Consider the following 17315-nt stretch of genomic DNA (forward strand, 5'->3'; position numbering starts at 1 on the left):
TCTCAAAATGAAATGGGAGAAATTGAATTTTTGTCTTTTTACTTGACTTAGAGTTTGTATTATGCTTATTAAAGTTGATGAATTGTAGAAACTTCTAATTGAATTCAACCTTATTTCTTCCACTTTAAGCTTACCACACACTGTGCACACTAGGTTCCGATTATAAGATGAAAAACTATTTCACCCCTTGACTTAGGAAATTTTAGACTTGGTACCTTTGACCTCATTTTAATAGTGTTGGGACACCTTATAAAAGGCCAATGAGCCTTTGAAAAGAGAAAAAAAAAAAAAAAGAAAGAAAGAAAATGTTTTACTTGCCTTAAAACCCGAGCAAGGTCTGAGGGGTATATGGTGAAAATCTTTAAAACCTAGTGCCCTAAGCCTTCATTGGTTGGGAGTCACCGACCTCAATGCTCGTTACAAGGGTGAATCGGTGGATTTTAACATACTATAGGTGCTTGGGTATTGAATTCCAATCTCAAAAGTCCGGGGTAAAATCCGAGGAGTTAGTGGTCAAAAGATCCTTGAAGCTTGATGCCCTAAACCTTAATTGGTTGGGAGTCATCGATGGACCCCCGTTACATGGACAATTTCGAAAATAATACCTTTAGGCTTTGTACTCCTATAAGAAAAAAAAAGTGAAATAAATGAGGTGCGTTCTTAGCCTATTGGAGGTTGTCAGTTTGCTAAGATTTGAAAAAGAGCTAGGTTAAGGGGAGAGATTAGTTCAGCATACTATATTCGGAAACTAATAAGTAACACTTAGATTTTTGTGGAAGAGTAAGGATTGACCCTTTAGGAGTGAAAATTCTTTTAAAGCTTAAATTTGCATAATGCCTTCTCTTTCTGAATTGTGATTAGGCAAGTTATTTGATAACTCTTGTTGAAGTTTGAGTTTTATATCTTTAATGTTCCCTATGAGAGTATGATCATCATGCCACTTGAAATTTTTTGGAGTGATCAGCATGATGTTGTAAATTATAGTACTGTTTATTTTTATTTTTCTCTTCTTCATTGCTAAGGAACTAGCAATATGTCGGTTGGGGGAAGGTGATTACTACTCAAAAAGTGTTATTTTGTAGCTTGTAATTAAATCTTTTAAACACTTTTGAGTAGTAGTTATTACCTTTTAACTCAATTGGCATGTTAAGGACCCTTGCAATCGTTTCTAATCAAATTGTGTTAAGTTTTGGTGTTTTTCATAACTTTTTTTATCACCAAAGCTATCCAAGAATGAGGGAGATCTTTGTATAGTTAATGGAAAAGCAAGTTGAAGCTCAACTTCATGAAGAAACTAAGCTTTGGAGCTTCATAACCCTTTGCCAAAGCCAAACGAGGATGCAAGGAAGAAAATCACATAAGAAATCAACCATCCAACAATTTCGCAAGTTATGGAATCCAACTTGCGAAATTTTCGCAACTTGCGAAATAGGAAGAGGAAAGAGATCACTGCAAGACAAAGAGCTAATTAGTTTCAGGATAATTTCACAACTTGCGAAACCATAATTTCAACTTATGAAATGGACAATTTCAACTTGCGAAATTTTTGCAAGTTGCGTTTGAACTTGCGAAATCCACCTGTAATCTGAGATATTTGCGCACTGACTCCGTTTGATGTTTATCTGCATATATTTGTGTGTAAATCCCTATTTTCTCCTTGTAACCCACCAATGACAACTTTTCTTGGTTAGGAAGTTAGCAGGAAGGGTGAATAGTCTCTCTATATAATTGATTACTACCCAAAAAGTGCTATTTTGCACCTTTAATTCATTATGTTTTAAGCACTTTTGTGTAGTAGTTCTCCATCTTTATTCCAATTGGCATGTTAAGGACCTAGCAATGACTTCTAATCATATTTGTGGCTAGTTTTAGTGTTTTGAAAGCTTTTTGGATCATTAAGACAAGCCAAGTAAAGGAGAGAAGCAAAGAGGAAAAACAAACAGAATGAAGAAAACAGAGGACAGCAACTGCAGTCTTCCTTCGCACTTTTGGAGCACTTCCCGAAGTCCATTTTCTACATGCTATATACCATTTCAAAGCTCAGGAAGTCAAGAATCCAAGCTTGAAACTGTGTATGATTTGGAGCTGAAATGAGGAAGATATGGCCTTCGGAAGACAACTGCTCCAGACTTGTGCGAAATTCGCACAACACCCCTGCTTGTGCGAAATTCGCACCAGCCCATGCATGGTGCGAATTCTCCTCTGTTATGCCGACTCAACTTTAGATCTTTTCTTTTGTATTTTTTTGATGTAAATTCCTTTCTTATCCTTGTAACTAGCCAATCACAGGCTTTGCTTTGTAAAGACTATAAGAGGGGTGGAAATCATCTCTCGGAAGATATGTTATGTTTTACACTTAGTAAAATACAGAGCTCTCTCATTTTCCTTTTCTCTCTACTATTTTCTTTTTCTTAGAAGCCAAACAACCTCTGAGGATGTTTTCCCAGAGGATGAGAGGCTAAACTTTTAGTTTCTTAGAGTGAAGGACGCTAGGTGAAAAGTCCAGATGCTAAAGTGGAAAACTCTCGTGCATTAAATACAAGTAGTTGGAGTTCATAAATGGCTTTTAAATCTAAAGTTTTGCTTTAGATCCCTTAGAATCACTTTGAATGGCCAATACATGGTAAGCTTCAGGTCTCTGTGGATGCTTATTGCTAGATCCATATCAGTCCATTAGTTATCACGTACGAGCCATTGGAAAGTGGCTCAAGGTGAAGACCCATAGTGTCAAAAGCCATTAATGGACCTTGACTACCATTTCTATTGACTTTTTATGGATTAAATCTTCATTTTTAAACCTATACCGGTTCGGGAAACAACCATCCTTTATGTTGTTGTCCCCCCTACGAGAAGAAAAATCCGGAATTTCCCACTTTGCATTTTGAACTTGATCCTAGCAACCCTTAGCTCCGGGAAACTTTGTTTCTTCCATTTTTATCTATTTTTATGTTAGTTTAGTTTCAAACACCTTTCAAAACAAATTTTATTTTCTTTTAAACTTTAAGTTTTTGACAAAGGAACTCATTAAATTCAATTTCTAATCTTGAGTATATCACTGGTAGAATGAAAACCCATCCTAGAGTTCGACCCTAGAGCCACTATGCTATAGTAGCTTTGCTATGTTAGTATGAGGTCATAGGTTTTATAAATGTTTTTGATTAAAAGACCCGCATGGACTTTCACGGAATCAAAATGGTGCCGTTGCCGGGGATGGTGCCACTTTACAGTGATATGATCTTTTCAGAGTACTTGTGATCTTTATCACAAGTTTGGTGACTTTTCTTTTCCTTTTACTAACTCTTTTTATTTGTTTATTTTCCTTTGTTTTATTTGTTTATTTTCCTTTGTTCATGTTTTAGTATATCTTTTATTTAGTTTTTAGTTAATCTTAATAATTTTCTTTAGAATTTTATTTTCTTTTATTTTCTTTTGTTTTCTCTATTTTTAATTCACAAATTGCGAGTTGTGCATGCCATTTCTAAAACAATAGTGCAAGCTATCATGTGCCATTTGTCAATCTTTTGAGCACTTGGTGGAGGAGTGTCCTATCCTTCTAGCGGCGAGGGAGATGTTTGGTATGCCATGTGGCATTTGTTTATCTTATGAGCACTTGGTGGAAGAGTGTCCTACCAATCCAGCCATGAGGGAAATGTTTGGTGATTGCAACACCTATAATTCCAATTGGAGGGACCATTCAAAATTTTCTTGGAAATTACAGCCACCTCAGTATCAGCAACTTGCTCAAGCACCACAGCAAGCCTCAAACCTTGAACAAGTTATGATGAATCTTAACAAGGTCATGGAAGACTTTGTTGAAGCTCAGAAATCCATCAATGCTCAGCTCAGTCAAAGAATATCACTCCCTGACAGAGTAGAGAGTTCATTGAATAAAAAGATGGATGGAGTGCAACATGATCTATCTCAAAAGATAGATAATCTCCAAGATTCAATCTCAAGGTTTGCCAACCTCAACACAGTGCAAGAAAAAGAAAACTACCCTTCTCAACCTTATCAAAATTCCAAGGGCATCCATGAAGTGGGGGCTCAAGAGGGAGAATCTTCAATGGTGAAGGAAGTTGAAACGGTTATCACTTTGAGGAGTGGTAAAGAGGTTGATCTGCCCACATGCAAGCTAGAGCATAAGGTAGAGAGTGAAGCGGAGAAAGAAAAGAGGGAGGAAATCAAAGGAAAGAGAAAGGGGAAAAGTACAGAGAAAGATGACTATATAGACGAAGAACCTCAGAAGATAGTCATCAAGGAAGAAATAATGAAGAAACAGATGCATCCACTTTTCCTCCAAGCTTTATATGGCAAAATCATACAAAGCAAGTCTCAAGTGAGGGATGCAAACTTCATATGGGATCCGAGCAAGCTAAATCAGGATCCAATTTTTTTTATTTCTTGCTTTAATTTTATTTTGGTTTTATTTAACTTGGTTTTTTTTTATGATCAACACAGGGGAAGCCAAAAACAGAGGAAAATAGAGCAATTCGCACTACCCAATTCTCTGGTGCGAAATTCGCACCACCATACCCCCTTTGTGCGAAATTGCCTTTGTCAGCATTTTCCAAAAAGCATGCTCTCGGTCCCTACCCAAAATCTCAGTACGAAAATGCACAGGAATGCGAACATTGTGCAAAATTCGCACTATCTATCCACTTGTGCGAAATTCGCACCACCCCATTTCGGCAATTGTTGGACACATTTCGATCACTTCTCGAAGTTAATTTCATGCCTACTATATCTCGTTTTGAAGCTTAGGAAGTCAGGAGTCCATAGCTTCAAACGGTGCTCGATTTGGAGTTGAAACGAAGAAGTTATGGCTGTTTGAAGACGACTGTGCAAAGTTGAACGAAAATATTGCAGCCGCACCCCATTTCGCTACTGTTGGACACATTTTTGGAGCAATTTATGGAGCTTAAATTATGCATACCATATTTTTTTTTGAAGCTTAGGAAGTCAGGAGTCCAGTGCTTCAAACGGTGTGCAATTTGGATTTGAAACGAAGAAGTTATGGTCATTTGAAAGAATCCAATTTCGCATTTGGGCGGGTGAATAGTGCCTTGTGCGGAATTTTCGCACAACACATAGTCTTGTGCGAAATTCGCACAACACCCTCCCTTGTGCGAAATTTTCGCACAACACCCCCCCTTGTGCGAATTTTTTAGCTTCTTCATCCCTACCCTCCCCAATCCCAAGCCTCTTAGCCTCATTTCGTCGCTTCCTCATGCCTAAGACCCGAGGAGGCTATGCCTCTGCCCCAAAGCAGTTAGAGAGCTGCCCCTGTGCGGGCCCCACTAGATGCACCTCCACATTTACCTGATTCTGCCCCTCAGCGCAAATACCATACGAGGAGAGCATCTGTGACGCCTGTGGCCCCTACTCAGATTCCACCTAGGAGTCCTCCTACAAAGAAGGCCAAGACTTCAGAGCTAGGAGAGTCCTCCAGAGCACCTCGGGATTCACAGTTTCAGCCTCCTTCCACCAGGCGCCCTATAGCCAGCTCGCCCATTGAGGGTAACTCTGATTGCCGATCGAGAGCATTCCATGTCGAGGCATATTTTGATCACTCTATTTTGCGACAACAGCCTGAGTTGCGGGATTCATACCGCCTACTTGAAAGGTACCATATTGTACCCTTTATGACTCTACCCTAGTTCTTTTATCCTTGAGTAGCTTTAGACTTTTACCAGTCTATGACTACTCGTGGCGTCCCGGTACCCGCCTCGATCCTTTTTACCATCGATGGATGCGAGGATATTTTGGGGGCTAGACAGATTGCCGAGGCTTTCAATATCCCTTATGCACCAGCAGATCCTGCTGCATTTAGATGCTGGGCCCCACTTTCTGAGTGGGACATGGTTCGTATCCTATCTCGAGGGACATCTTCCCAAAGGATCATTATGAGGAGAGAGCTTCCCCCTGGGATGCTCCTAATTGATGTGGTGCTTCACGCCAATCTTTTTCCTTTTTAGCATAGAGTGTAGAGGCGAGGGGCCATTCTAGAGGCATTATTCCGTATCTCTGAGGGCTACTACTTTGGCCCCCATCATTTGATTATGGCCGTTCTCCTCCATTTTGAGGAGAAGGTGCATACGCGGCGTCTTGCAAGGGCAGACACCATTCTTTTACTTTTCCCTCGGCTACTGTGCCATGTTTTGGCGCATATGGGTTTTCCTGCAGACCCTCATTCTAAGCCCCGCCACCATTGTCAAGAGAGCTTCTCTCTTGACCAATGGAATCAGGTATGGCTCCATCAGCATTCCCTATAACTTCCAGCGCCAAGGGAAGTCCCTCCACAGCCTGTACCAGAGGCAGCATCGTCTGACGCCCCACCTGCTGTTCCTCCTACCTCAGAGCCGCCCCTTACTATCCCTGGTGCAGAGTACCATGCCTTGCTCGTTTCTTTCCAGACTCTGACCACTACTCAGACGGCCATATTGGAGCGGATGGACCACTTCCAACTTCGGTAGGACCAGCAGACTCTCATTCTCCGTGAGTTTCAGCAGCACCTCAGTCTTTTTCCACCAGCTCTACCTGTAGTGATACCTCCCACAGTTGCAGCGGAGGACCCCTCCTATCCACCAGAGGAGCCTACTGCTTGATCATACGATCACTCCTCTCCCTTTTTGTATCTATATTCTACGTTTTTGGATGTCTTATATATTTTGAACCACTTTTATACTGGGATTGGATGTATTCCATGTTTCTCTTGTATATTGTACTCTCTCAGTTTATATAGACACCTTCCTTTTTGTGTATTTTAGCTATTCCTTTTTATTTCCTCTAATCATCACTCTTATGATTTTTCTTTTCTTATGCAACATGTAGTTTCTCCTGTTCATTCAGAGTCCCTTACTATCAGGAGGTATCACTTCCTCCCTTTTATTATCACTTGCTTTTGGAACATTGGGGACAATGTTCATCCTAGTTGTGGGGAGAGTTGAGGAAGTAATTTGTTGAATTTTTGGTTAAGTTATTTTCTAACAATTTTTTTTGCAAACTCTCTTTGTTTTCTCAAAGATAAATTCTCAAAAGTAAATGGGAGAAATTAATTTCTTATCTTATTTCCATAGTCTCAGAGTTTGTATTATGCTTATTAAAGTTGATAAATTGTTGAAGCTCCTTTTGATTTCAATCTTAAGTCTTCCACTCTAATCTTTTCACACACTAAACACATTAGATTCCAGTTATAAGATGGAAAACTTTCTCACCCCCTAAACTTAGGAAATTTTCGACTTGGTGCCATTAACCTCATTCTATTAGTGTTGGGACACCTTATAAAAGGCCAATGTGTCTTATGAAAAAATTTTGCTTCACTTGCTTTGAAACCCGAGCAAGGTCCGAGGGGTATATGGTGAAAATCTTTAAAGCCTGGTGCCCTAAGCCTTTACTGGTTGGGAGTCACCGACATCACTGCTCGTTACATGGGTGGATGGGTGGAATATTTATCTAAATAAAAAAGAAAAAAAAAGAAAAAGAGGTGCCTTCTTAGCCTTTTTATATGAGTTAGTGTTGCTAAAGTTGGAGAAAAACCTTAGTTGTGGGGAGAATGTAGTTTGACATACTATAACTGGAAACTAAGCACCTTAACACTTAGATTTTTGTGGAAGATTAAGAGTTGGTCCTTTGGGAGTGGAAATTATTTTGATGCTCAAATTTTCATAATGCCCACTCTTTGTATGATGTGATAGGTAAGTTATTTGATGACTCTTGTTGATGATTGAGTTTTATATCCTTGACTTGCCATGTGAGAGTTTGATCCAATCATGCCACTTGATTATTTTTTGGAGTGATCAGCATGGTTTTGTAAATTATTATATTATCTATTTTTCTTTATTTTTCTCTCCTTCATTGCTCAGGGACTAGCAATGTGTCAGTTGGAGGGAGTGATTACTACCCAAAAAGTGCTATTTTGCACCTTTAATTCATTATGTTTTAAGCACTTTTGTGTAGTAGTTCTCCATCTTTATTCTATTTGGCATGTTAAGGACCTAGAAATGACTTCTAATCATATTTGTGGCTAGTTTTAGTGTTTTGACAGCTTTTTGGATCATTAAGACAAGCCAAGTAAAGGAGAGAAGCAAAGAGGAAAAACAAACAGAATGAAGAAAACAGAGGATAGCAGCTGCAGTCTTCCTTCGCACTTTTGGAGCACTTCCCGAAGTCCATTTTCTACATGCTATATACCATTTCAAAGCTTAGGAAGTCAAGAATCCAAGCTTCAAACCGTGTATGATTTGGAGCTGAAATGAGGAAGATATGGCCTTCGGAAGACAACTGCTCCAGGCTTGTGCGAAATTCGTACAACACCTCTGCTTGTGCTAAATTCGCACCAGCCCATGCGTGGTGCGAATTCTCCTCTATTCTGCCGACTCCACTTTAGATCTTTTCTTTTGTATTTTTTTGATGTAAATTCCTTTCTTATCCTTGTAACTAGCCAATCACAGACTTTGCTTTGTAAAGACTATAAGAGGGGTGGAAATCATCTCTCGGAAGATATGTTATGTTTTACACTTAGTAAAATACAGAGCTCTCTCGTTTTCCTTTTCTCTCTACTATTTTCTTTTTCTTGGAAGCCAAACAACCTCTGAGGATGTTTTCCCAGAGGATGAGAGGCTAAACTTTTAGTTTCTTAGAGTGAAGGAAGCTAGGTGAAAAGTCCAGATGCTAAAGTGGAAAACTCTCGTGCATTAAATACAAGTAGTTGGAGTTCATAAATGGCTTTTAAATCTAAAGTTTTGCTTTAAATCCCTTAGAATCAATTTGAATGGCCAATACATGGTAAGCTTCAGGTCTCTGTGGATGCTTATTGCTAGATCCATATCAGTCCATTAGTTATCATGTACAAGCCATTGGAAAGTGGCTCAAGGTGAAGACCCATAGTGTCTAAAGCCATTAATGGACCTTGACTACCATTTCTATTGACTTTTTATGGATTAAATCTTCATTGTTAAACCTATACCGATTCGGGAAACAACCATCCTTTATGTTGTTGTCCCCAATGCGAGAAGAAAAATTCGGAATTTCCCACTTTGCATTTTGAACTTGATCCTAGCAACCCTTAGCTCCGGGAAACTTTGTTTCTTCCATTTTTATTTATTTTTATGTTAGTTTAGTTTCAAACACCTTTCAAAACAAATTTTATTTTCTTTTAAACTTTAAGTTTTTGACAAAGGAACTCATTAAATTCAATTTCTAATATTGAGTATATCACTGGTAGAATGAAAACTCATCCCAGAGTTCGACCCTAGAGCCACTATGCTATAGTAGCTTTGCTATGCTAGTATGAGGTCATAGGTTTTATAAATGTTTTTGATTAAAAGACCCGCATGGACTTTCACGGAATCAATAATATTTATTGTAGTTTTCTTTTAAAAATGATCTCTGGGGAGTTTTTCTCAAATACGAACTTTGTGTAGTTTTTTAGAAAGTAATACACAAAGCTCTGCTCTGCCTTACCTTATCATTTTGTTTTCTCTTTTATTTTTATTTCTAGCAAATCAAACTCGGAGGATGTTTTCCCAGAGGATGAGTGGCTAGGCTTTTTGTTTCTTAGAGTGAAGGAAGCTAGGTAAGGTTCTGGATACAAAAGTGGAAGTTTCGTTGTTTCAATTTTTAATGAAGAGAAAGTGTGACCCATTAATGGTTTTTATCTTTTTAGTTAACTTAAAATCCCTTAAAATCACCTAGGCCAAAACTTGGTAAGGCAAAGGGACTCCGTCCATTGAGATCCACTGGTTTATCTCTTGCGAGCCTCTGGGAGGTGGTTTAAAGATAGGATTGTCTATAGTAGCCAATACTTGGTAAGCTTTTGAACTCCCAGGAGACATCCATTAGTTATCTCTTACGATCTTTTGATAGGTAATCCATGGTTAAGGATCACCTTGAATGGCTAATACCAGGTGAGAGGTATGAACCATTGCAAGATGATTCAATGATAGGGATTTAGTGTTTGAAACCATTAAGGGGAAGCATCTGTACCACACTGGTTTGGGAAATAACTATATGTTAAATCCCTAATGCAAGGAAAAGATCAAAGTGATTGAAATCTTTCTTTTTGTATAAGGAACCTGAGCCTAGTGATTTAAAACTCCAAGAAGCACTTTTCTTTGTAAGTAATTTTAGTTACTTTGTTTTTGGTTTCACTTAAAACCAATCTTTTCACACATACTTATGTTTTCTTTTAAAGCTAACCTTGAAAAGAACCAATTCAGTTTTTGAACTAATATTAGTTGTAATTTGAAAACCCATCCGGGTGGACGATCCTAGAGCCACTATGCTATGCTAGCTAATGTTAAATAGGTTTGTAAATTTTGTTGATTACTCCTGTCTAAGGACTGAAATCAAAGCACACTAGTTGATTGAACACCAATCAATAGGGCATACACCAGTTGGGCACAAATCAGTTGACATGAATGACTCCGGGTCATGAGCTCAAGGTTGATGATACTATGAACAACTTAGCTCTAAGTTATAGATGCCATGAATAACTCTCTGTTGTGGTTGACATGAACAACTTAGGGTCATGATCACAGGGCTCTATATGCTATGAATAGCTCAAGGTTGTGGATGACATGAGCTACTCTAGGTCATGAGATCAGGGCTCTAGATGCAATGAACAACCCAGGGCTATGGTGGACATGAACGACTCTAAGTCATGAGCTTAGGGCTCTAGATACTATGTATAGCTTAGGGTTGTTGATGACACCGAAGACTCTGGGTTTTGAGCTAAGGGTTCTAGATGCTATGAAGAGCTCAAGGTTGTGGATGACATGAATGACTCAGAGTCATGAGAAAAGGGCTCTAGATACTATGAACAGCTCAGCGTTATGGTTGACATGAATGACTTCGGGTCATGAGCTTAGGGCTTTAGATGCTATGAATGGCTCAAGGTCGTGGATGTCATGAGCTACTCTAGGTTGTGAGCTCAAGGGTCTAGGTGCTATGAACAACTCTGACATATGGTTGACATGAATGACTTTGGGTCATGAGGTCAGAGCTTTAGATACTATGCACAACTCAGGGCTATGGTTCACTTGAATGACTCTGGGTTATAAGCTGAGGGCCTTAGATGCTATGAAGAGCTAAGGGTTGTCAATTCCATAAAAGACTTCAGGTCGTGAGCTTAAAGGTTTAGATGCTATGAACAACTTAGGGTTGTGGATTAGATGTTGATTACTACTCAAAAAGTGCACTTTTATAGCTTGAAATTAACTATTTTAAACACTTTTGAGTAGTAGTTGATTCATGCCCAGTTGGTGTGCCAGCTGATTCGTGTCCAGCTGGTGCTCCTTGAATGAGGGAGTAATCAACAAAATTTATAACCTATAACACCATACACTAGGGTAGCAAAGACAAAGCTACTATAGTATAACGGCTCTAAGATCGTTCACTGGGAAGGATTAACAAGCTATCAATGATATCAATTCAAAGTGAATTGGTTTTGTTTCATTTCAAGGTTAGCTTAAGAAATAAAACACAAACTTTGATTGGTGAAGATTTAGACTTAAACTAACTAACACAATAAGTAATGGGAATAATTTAGGAAGAAAAACATTCCTTGGAGAGTTAGGTTCACTGGGGTGGTTCCTCATGCAAAAGACACGGCTCCAGTCAGATGGTTCATTTCCTCGCGTTAAAGATTCAACATATAGTCAATTCTCTAACCGGTGTTGTACAGATACATCCTTCAATTAGATTTCACTTTGATTCTCTCACTGATGCAACTTGCAATGGTTTAAGCCTCTCACTAAGCCTTAACCGTTCAAGGTGATCTTTAACCTTGGATTACCCGTCTCAAGCTCACAAGAGATAACTAATGGATGTCTCCTTGGAGTCCAAAAGCTTACCAAGTGTTGGCTATTCTAGAAAATCCTACCCTAAAGTCACCTTCCAGAGGCTCGCAAGGGGTAAACTAGTGCATTTCCATGGTTGGAAATCACTTGCCTTACCAAGTGTTGGCCCAGGTGACTCTAAGGTGTTTTAAGTTAACTAAAAACATAGAAATCACTAAAGGATTTCACTTCCTCTTCATTACTAGCTAAAACCACAAAGCTTTGCATTCTTGCACTTGGAACCTTCCCCGACAACCTTAGCTCCAAGGAATTAGAGGTTTAGTTACTCATTCTCTAGGGAAAACTCCTCAGAGAGTTCATAACTTAGTAAGAAAATAAAAATACAAAGTGAGAAGGTAAGGCAATACAAAGAACTGCACTTTACTTGCTTACCCAAAACTTTACAAAAAGGATCTCCTTCCTGAGAACAGGCTCCCGAGAGGTACTTATATGAACATAATATAAAACTAATTATTACATAGATATTTTCTCTTTTTACTAACTTAAAAGCTAAGGAATCTTGTAATTGGTGGCTTACAAGGAGTATTTTGGGATTTAGACAACAAAAATCTGATGTAAAATATCTCCCAATGTCGGTAGAAAATATCGGGATGCTCCAGGAACCATTTCGCAAGAGAAAATGGTGTCTGCGAGATTTCGCAGGCACTCAAGAAGGGCTGCGAAATCATTTCGCAACAACATGTTATCTTTCGTAGGGCTGCAAAGATGGCTTCCACCTTGAGGTTCTCAGCTCCCAGCTTGCGGCATATATCGGGCAACTTCAGAAGGAAATACACCCTACTGTACAAAAAGGCTGCGAAATCACTTCGCAACAAAAGGGTGATTTCGCAACACTTTGGAAAATGATTCCTTCAGCTTGGAGTGATTGGCTTGCAATGGCTGCAACTTCTTCGTTTCAACTCCGAATTGCGCACCGTTTGAAGCATTGGATTTTTGACTTCCTGAGATTTGAAATGGTATATAGCATACATCAATTGGACTTCAGAAAGTGCTCCAAAAGTGGCTGCTACGACTGTCATCAAGAATATGCTTCATGGCAGATTCTCTTTACTTTTTCTCCTTGCAATCCGGATTTACTCTTGGCAAATGACTTTTAAGCTTTACCCAAGATTCCTCAAAACTCTCCTCAAACTTGAATTGCTTTGGTGATCAAATTACTAACAAAAACACCAAAACTTACACAAAGTGATTAAAATTGCTTTCAAGGGTCCAAAACATGCCAATTGAGTTAAAAGGCCAAAACTACTACTCAAAAGTGTTTAAAAGGATTAATTATAAGCTATCAAATAGCACTTTTTGAGTAGTAATCAGTAGTTATTACCTTTTAACTCAATTGGCACATTAAAGACCCTTGCAAATGTTTCTAATCAGTTTTTGGCTAATTTTGGTGTTTTTGGTAGCTTTTTTATCATTGAAGCAAGCCAAGAATGAGGGAGAATTTTGTGCAACCCTTGGCAATAGGTTTCCAAGCCAGTCAAGAGATGCAAGGAAGAAAAAAGAGAGAGAAATCCAACATGAAGCAATTTCGCATGGCTATGCGAAATCTTTGCATGCTATGCGAAATTCAAAATGAGAGCATCTGCAGGACAAATTTAGAACACTTCTTACAGTCCATTGTATACATACTATATATCGTTTCGAAGCTCGGGAAGTCAGGAGTCCAACGCTTTAAACGGTGTGCAAATTAGAGCTAAAATGGAGAAGTTATGGTCATTTGAAGACAACTGCACCAAGCTAGAGGGTCATTTCGCACCCTGTGTGAAATTTCGCAAGGCTTGCGAAACCAAATGCTGAAGAGCCAAGCCAAAAATGAATTTTGCACACCATGCAAAATCTTGCATGGCCTGCGAAATCTGCCTGTGTAATTTCCAGATATTTAAGCACCGACTCCGCTAGATTTTTATATCCAGATATTTTGTGTAATTCCTTATTTTCTCCATGTAACTAACCAATGATAGGATATCTTAGTTAGGAAGTCTAAAGGAGGGTTAAAAAGACCTCTCTCTATATATCTCTTGTATCTTGTAAAAGAAAAAAAGAGGAGGATCGTAGTAAGAAATATATTTACAGAGCACTCGCTCTACCTTTCCTTCAATTTTGTTTTCATTTTCTTTCTAGCCAAACATCCTCTGAGGCCTCAGAGGATGAGAGGATAGGTTTTTCGTTTCTTGGACCGAAGGAAGCTAGGTAAGGGATCCGGATACAAAGATGGGAGTTTTTCTTGTTTTAAATGAGGAGAGTTATGACATGTTAATGGTTTTTATTTTTATATTTAACTTAAAATCCCCTAAAATCACCTGGCCCAACACTTGGTAAGCTTTTCGGACTCCTTGGATGAGATCCATTAGTTATCTCTTGCGAGCCTCTGGGAGGGGGTTTAAAGGTAGGATTACCTAGAATGGCCAACACTTGGTAAGCTTTTCGGACTCCTTAAATGAGATCCATTAGTTATCTCTTGCGAGCCTTTGAAGGGTAATCCAAGGTTAAGATCACCTTGAATGGCCAATACTAGGTGAAAGGTACGAGCCATTAAAGGATGATTCATAGTGAGAGGTCTTTAGTGTTTGAAACCATTAATGGGAAGCAACTACAGTTTTTCATGGACCCGTGGGATCAAATCTTGATTGCTAAATACATACTACTTCGGGAGATAACCATTCTTTATGTTATTATACCCAATGCGAGGAAAAGATTCGGAATCTCCCCTTTTTGTATAAGGAACCTGAACCTAGTGACCTAAAACTCCAAGAAACCTTTTCTTTGTAATTAATCTGAGTTACTATTTTTGGTTAATTGAAAACCAACGTTTTTCAACCAAAGATTATGTTTTCTTTTAACGCTAACTCATAAAAGAAAAAGCACCATTTCAGTACTTTAATTAATATCATCTGTGAGATGAAAACTCATCCCTGTGGACAATCTTAGAACCACTATACTATGCTAGCTATGCTACCATAGTATATGGTTAATTAGGTATATAAATTTTGTTGATAACTTCCGTCTGAGGACTGAATTAAATATTACACCAATTGGGGATGAATCAGATGTACTACTCGAGGTCCTGAGCTCAAGGCTATAAATATTATGAGCATATCAAGGATGTGGTTGACATGAATGACTCTGGGTCGTTAGCTTAGGTCTTTAGATACTATGAATAGCTCAGGATGATAAAAGACATGAGCTTCTATAGGTCGTGAGCTTAGGGCTCTATATGCTATGAACAACTTAAGGTTGTTGATCACATGAATCACTCTGGCTCATGAGGACAGGGCTCTAGTTGCTATGAACAACTTTAGGCTATGGTTGACATGAATGACCCCGGGTCATGAGCTAAAGGATTTAGACGCTAAGAACATCTTAAGGTTGTTGATAACATGGTTACTCTAGGTCGTTAGCTCATGGTTATGAATCCTGTGAACAACGTTAGGCTGTGGTTGATATGAATGACTATGGGTCGTGAGCTCAGGGCTCAAAATGCTATTAACAACTTAGGGGTTTGGTTGACATGAATGACTCTAGGTCGTGAGCTTAGGCCTCTAGATGTTATGAGTAACTCAAGGTTGTGGATTACATGAAAATCTCTAGGTCGTGAGCTCAAGCCTCTAGATGCTATGAACAACTCAAGGCTATGGATGACATAAACGATGTCGGGTCATGAGCTTAAGGCTTTAGAAGATATGAACTGTTCTAGCCTGTGAATGACATGAAAGACTTTGGGTTGTGAGCTCGGGGCTTTGGATGCTATGAACAACTAAGGGCTATCGAAGACATGAGGCACTCTATGTTATGAGCTCAAGGCTCTAGATGCAATCAACAACTCTAGGTTCACATGAACGACTCTGGTTCATGGCCTTAGGGCTTTAGATACTATGTATAGCTCAAGGCTGTCGATGACATGAAAGACTCTAGGTCATGAGCTTAGGGCTCTAGATGGTATGAATAGCTTAGGGTTGTGGACAACATGAATGACTCGGGGTCATGAGCTTAGGGCTCTATATACTATGAATAGCTTAGGGTTGTGGTTGACAAGAACGACTTTGAGTCATCATCTCAAGGCTTTAGATCCTTTGAACAACTCAGGGCTATGGATGACATGTGCTACTCTTGGTCGTCAACTCAGGGCTCTAGATACTATACATTGCTTAAGGCTATGTATAACATGAATGCCTCTGGGTTATGAGCTTAAAACCTAATATGCTATGAAAAGCTTAAGGTTATTGAGGACTTGAGCAACATTGGGTCATAAGCTCAGGGCTCTAAATGCTATGAACAACTCTTGGTTATAGCTGAGTTGAACGACTTTGGGTTGTGAGCTTAGGACTTTAGATGATATGAACAACTCAAGGTTGTTGATGACACGAAAGAATCTAGGTCATGAGCTTAGGGCTCTAAATGATATAAACAACTTAAGGTTATGGCTACTAAGAACATCTCAAGGTTATGGTTGACATGAACGACTTCGGGTTGTGATCTTAGGGCTTTAGATGTTATGAACAACTTAGGGTAGTAAAAGAAATAAGCTACTCTAGGTCATGAGCTTAGGGCTTTAGATGTTATGAGCAGGTTTAGCAAAATTTTTACATGAACAACTTCAAGTCATGTGGGCAGGGCTTTTGATGCAATGAATAGCTCAGGGTTGTCGATGACATGAAAGAATTCGAGTCATGTGCTCAGGCCTCAAGGTGATATGAAGAGCTCAGGTTTGTGGATGACATCAGCTACTCTGAGTCATGAGCTTAAGTCTCTAGATGCTATAAACAACTCTGGGCTATAGACGAAATGAGCAACTCTGAGTCAGGATCTCAAGGCTCTAGATGCTATGAAGAACTCTAAGTTGTGGTGGAAAGGAAGGACTCTGGGTCGTGAGCTTAGGTCATTAAATGCTATGAACCGCTCCGAGCTATGGATAACATGGGTTACTCTTGGTCATGAGCTGAAGGGTCTAGCTGCTATGAATAGCTCTTGGCTTTGACTTACATGAACAACTCTGGGTCAAGAGCTCAAGGCTCTAGATACTATTAACATCTCACAATTATGGATGACATAAGCTACTATGGGTTATAAGCTCAGGGCTCTAGATGCTATGAATGACTCTAGACTTTGCTAGACATGAATGACTCCCGACTGTGAGCTTTGGCCTCTTAATGATATGAACAATTTAGGGTTGTCGATGACGTGAAAGACTGTAGGTCGTGAGCTCAAGCTCCTGATGTTATGAACAACACAAAGATGTGGATGACATGATCTACTTTGGGTTGTGAGCTCAAGGCTCTAGATACAATGAATCGATCAGGCCTATGGATAAATTAGCTACAATGGATTATGAGCTAGGGGCTCTAGATGTTATGAATAGCTCTAGGTTGTGGTTGAATTGAACGACTCTAGGTCATGAGCTTAGGTCTCTAGATACTATGAGCCTCTTTGGGCTGTAGATAACATAGGCTACTCTAGGTCATG

The sequence above is a fragment of the Vitis vinifera genome, chromosome 1, assembly GCF_030704535.1.
Source record: "Vitis vinifera cultivar Pinot Noir 40024 chromosome 1, ASM3070453v1".
Classification (NCBI taxonomy): domain Eukaryota; kingdom Viridiplantae; phylum Streptophyta; class Magnoliopsida; order Vitales; family Vitaceae; genus Vitis; species Vitis vinifera.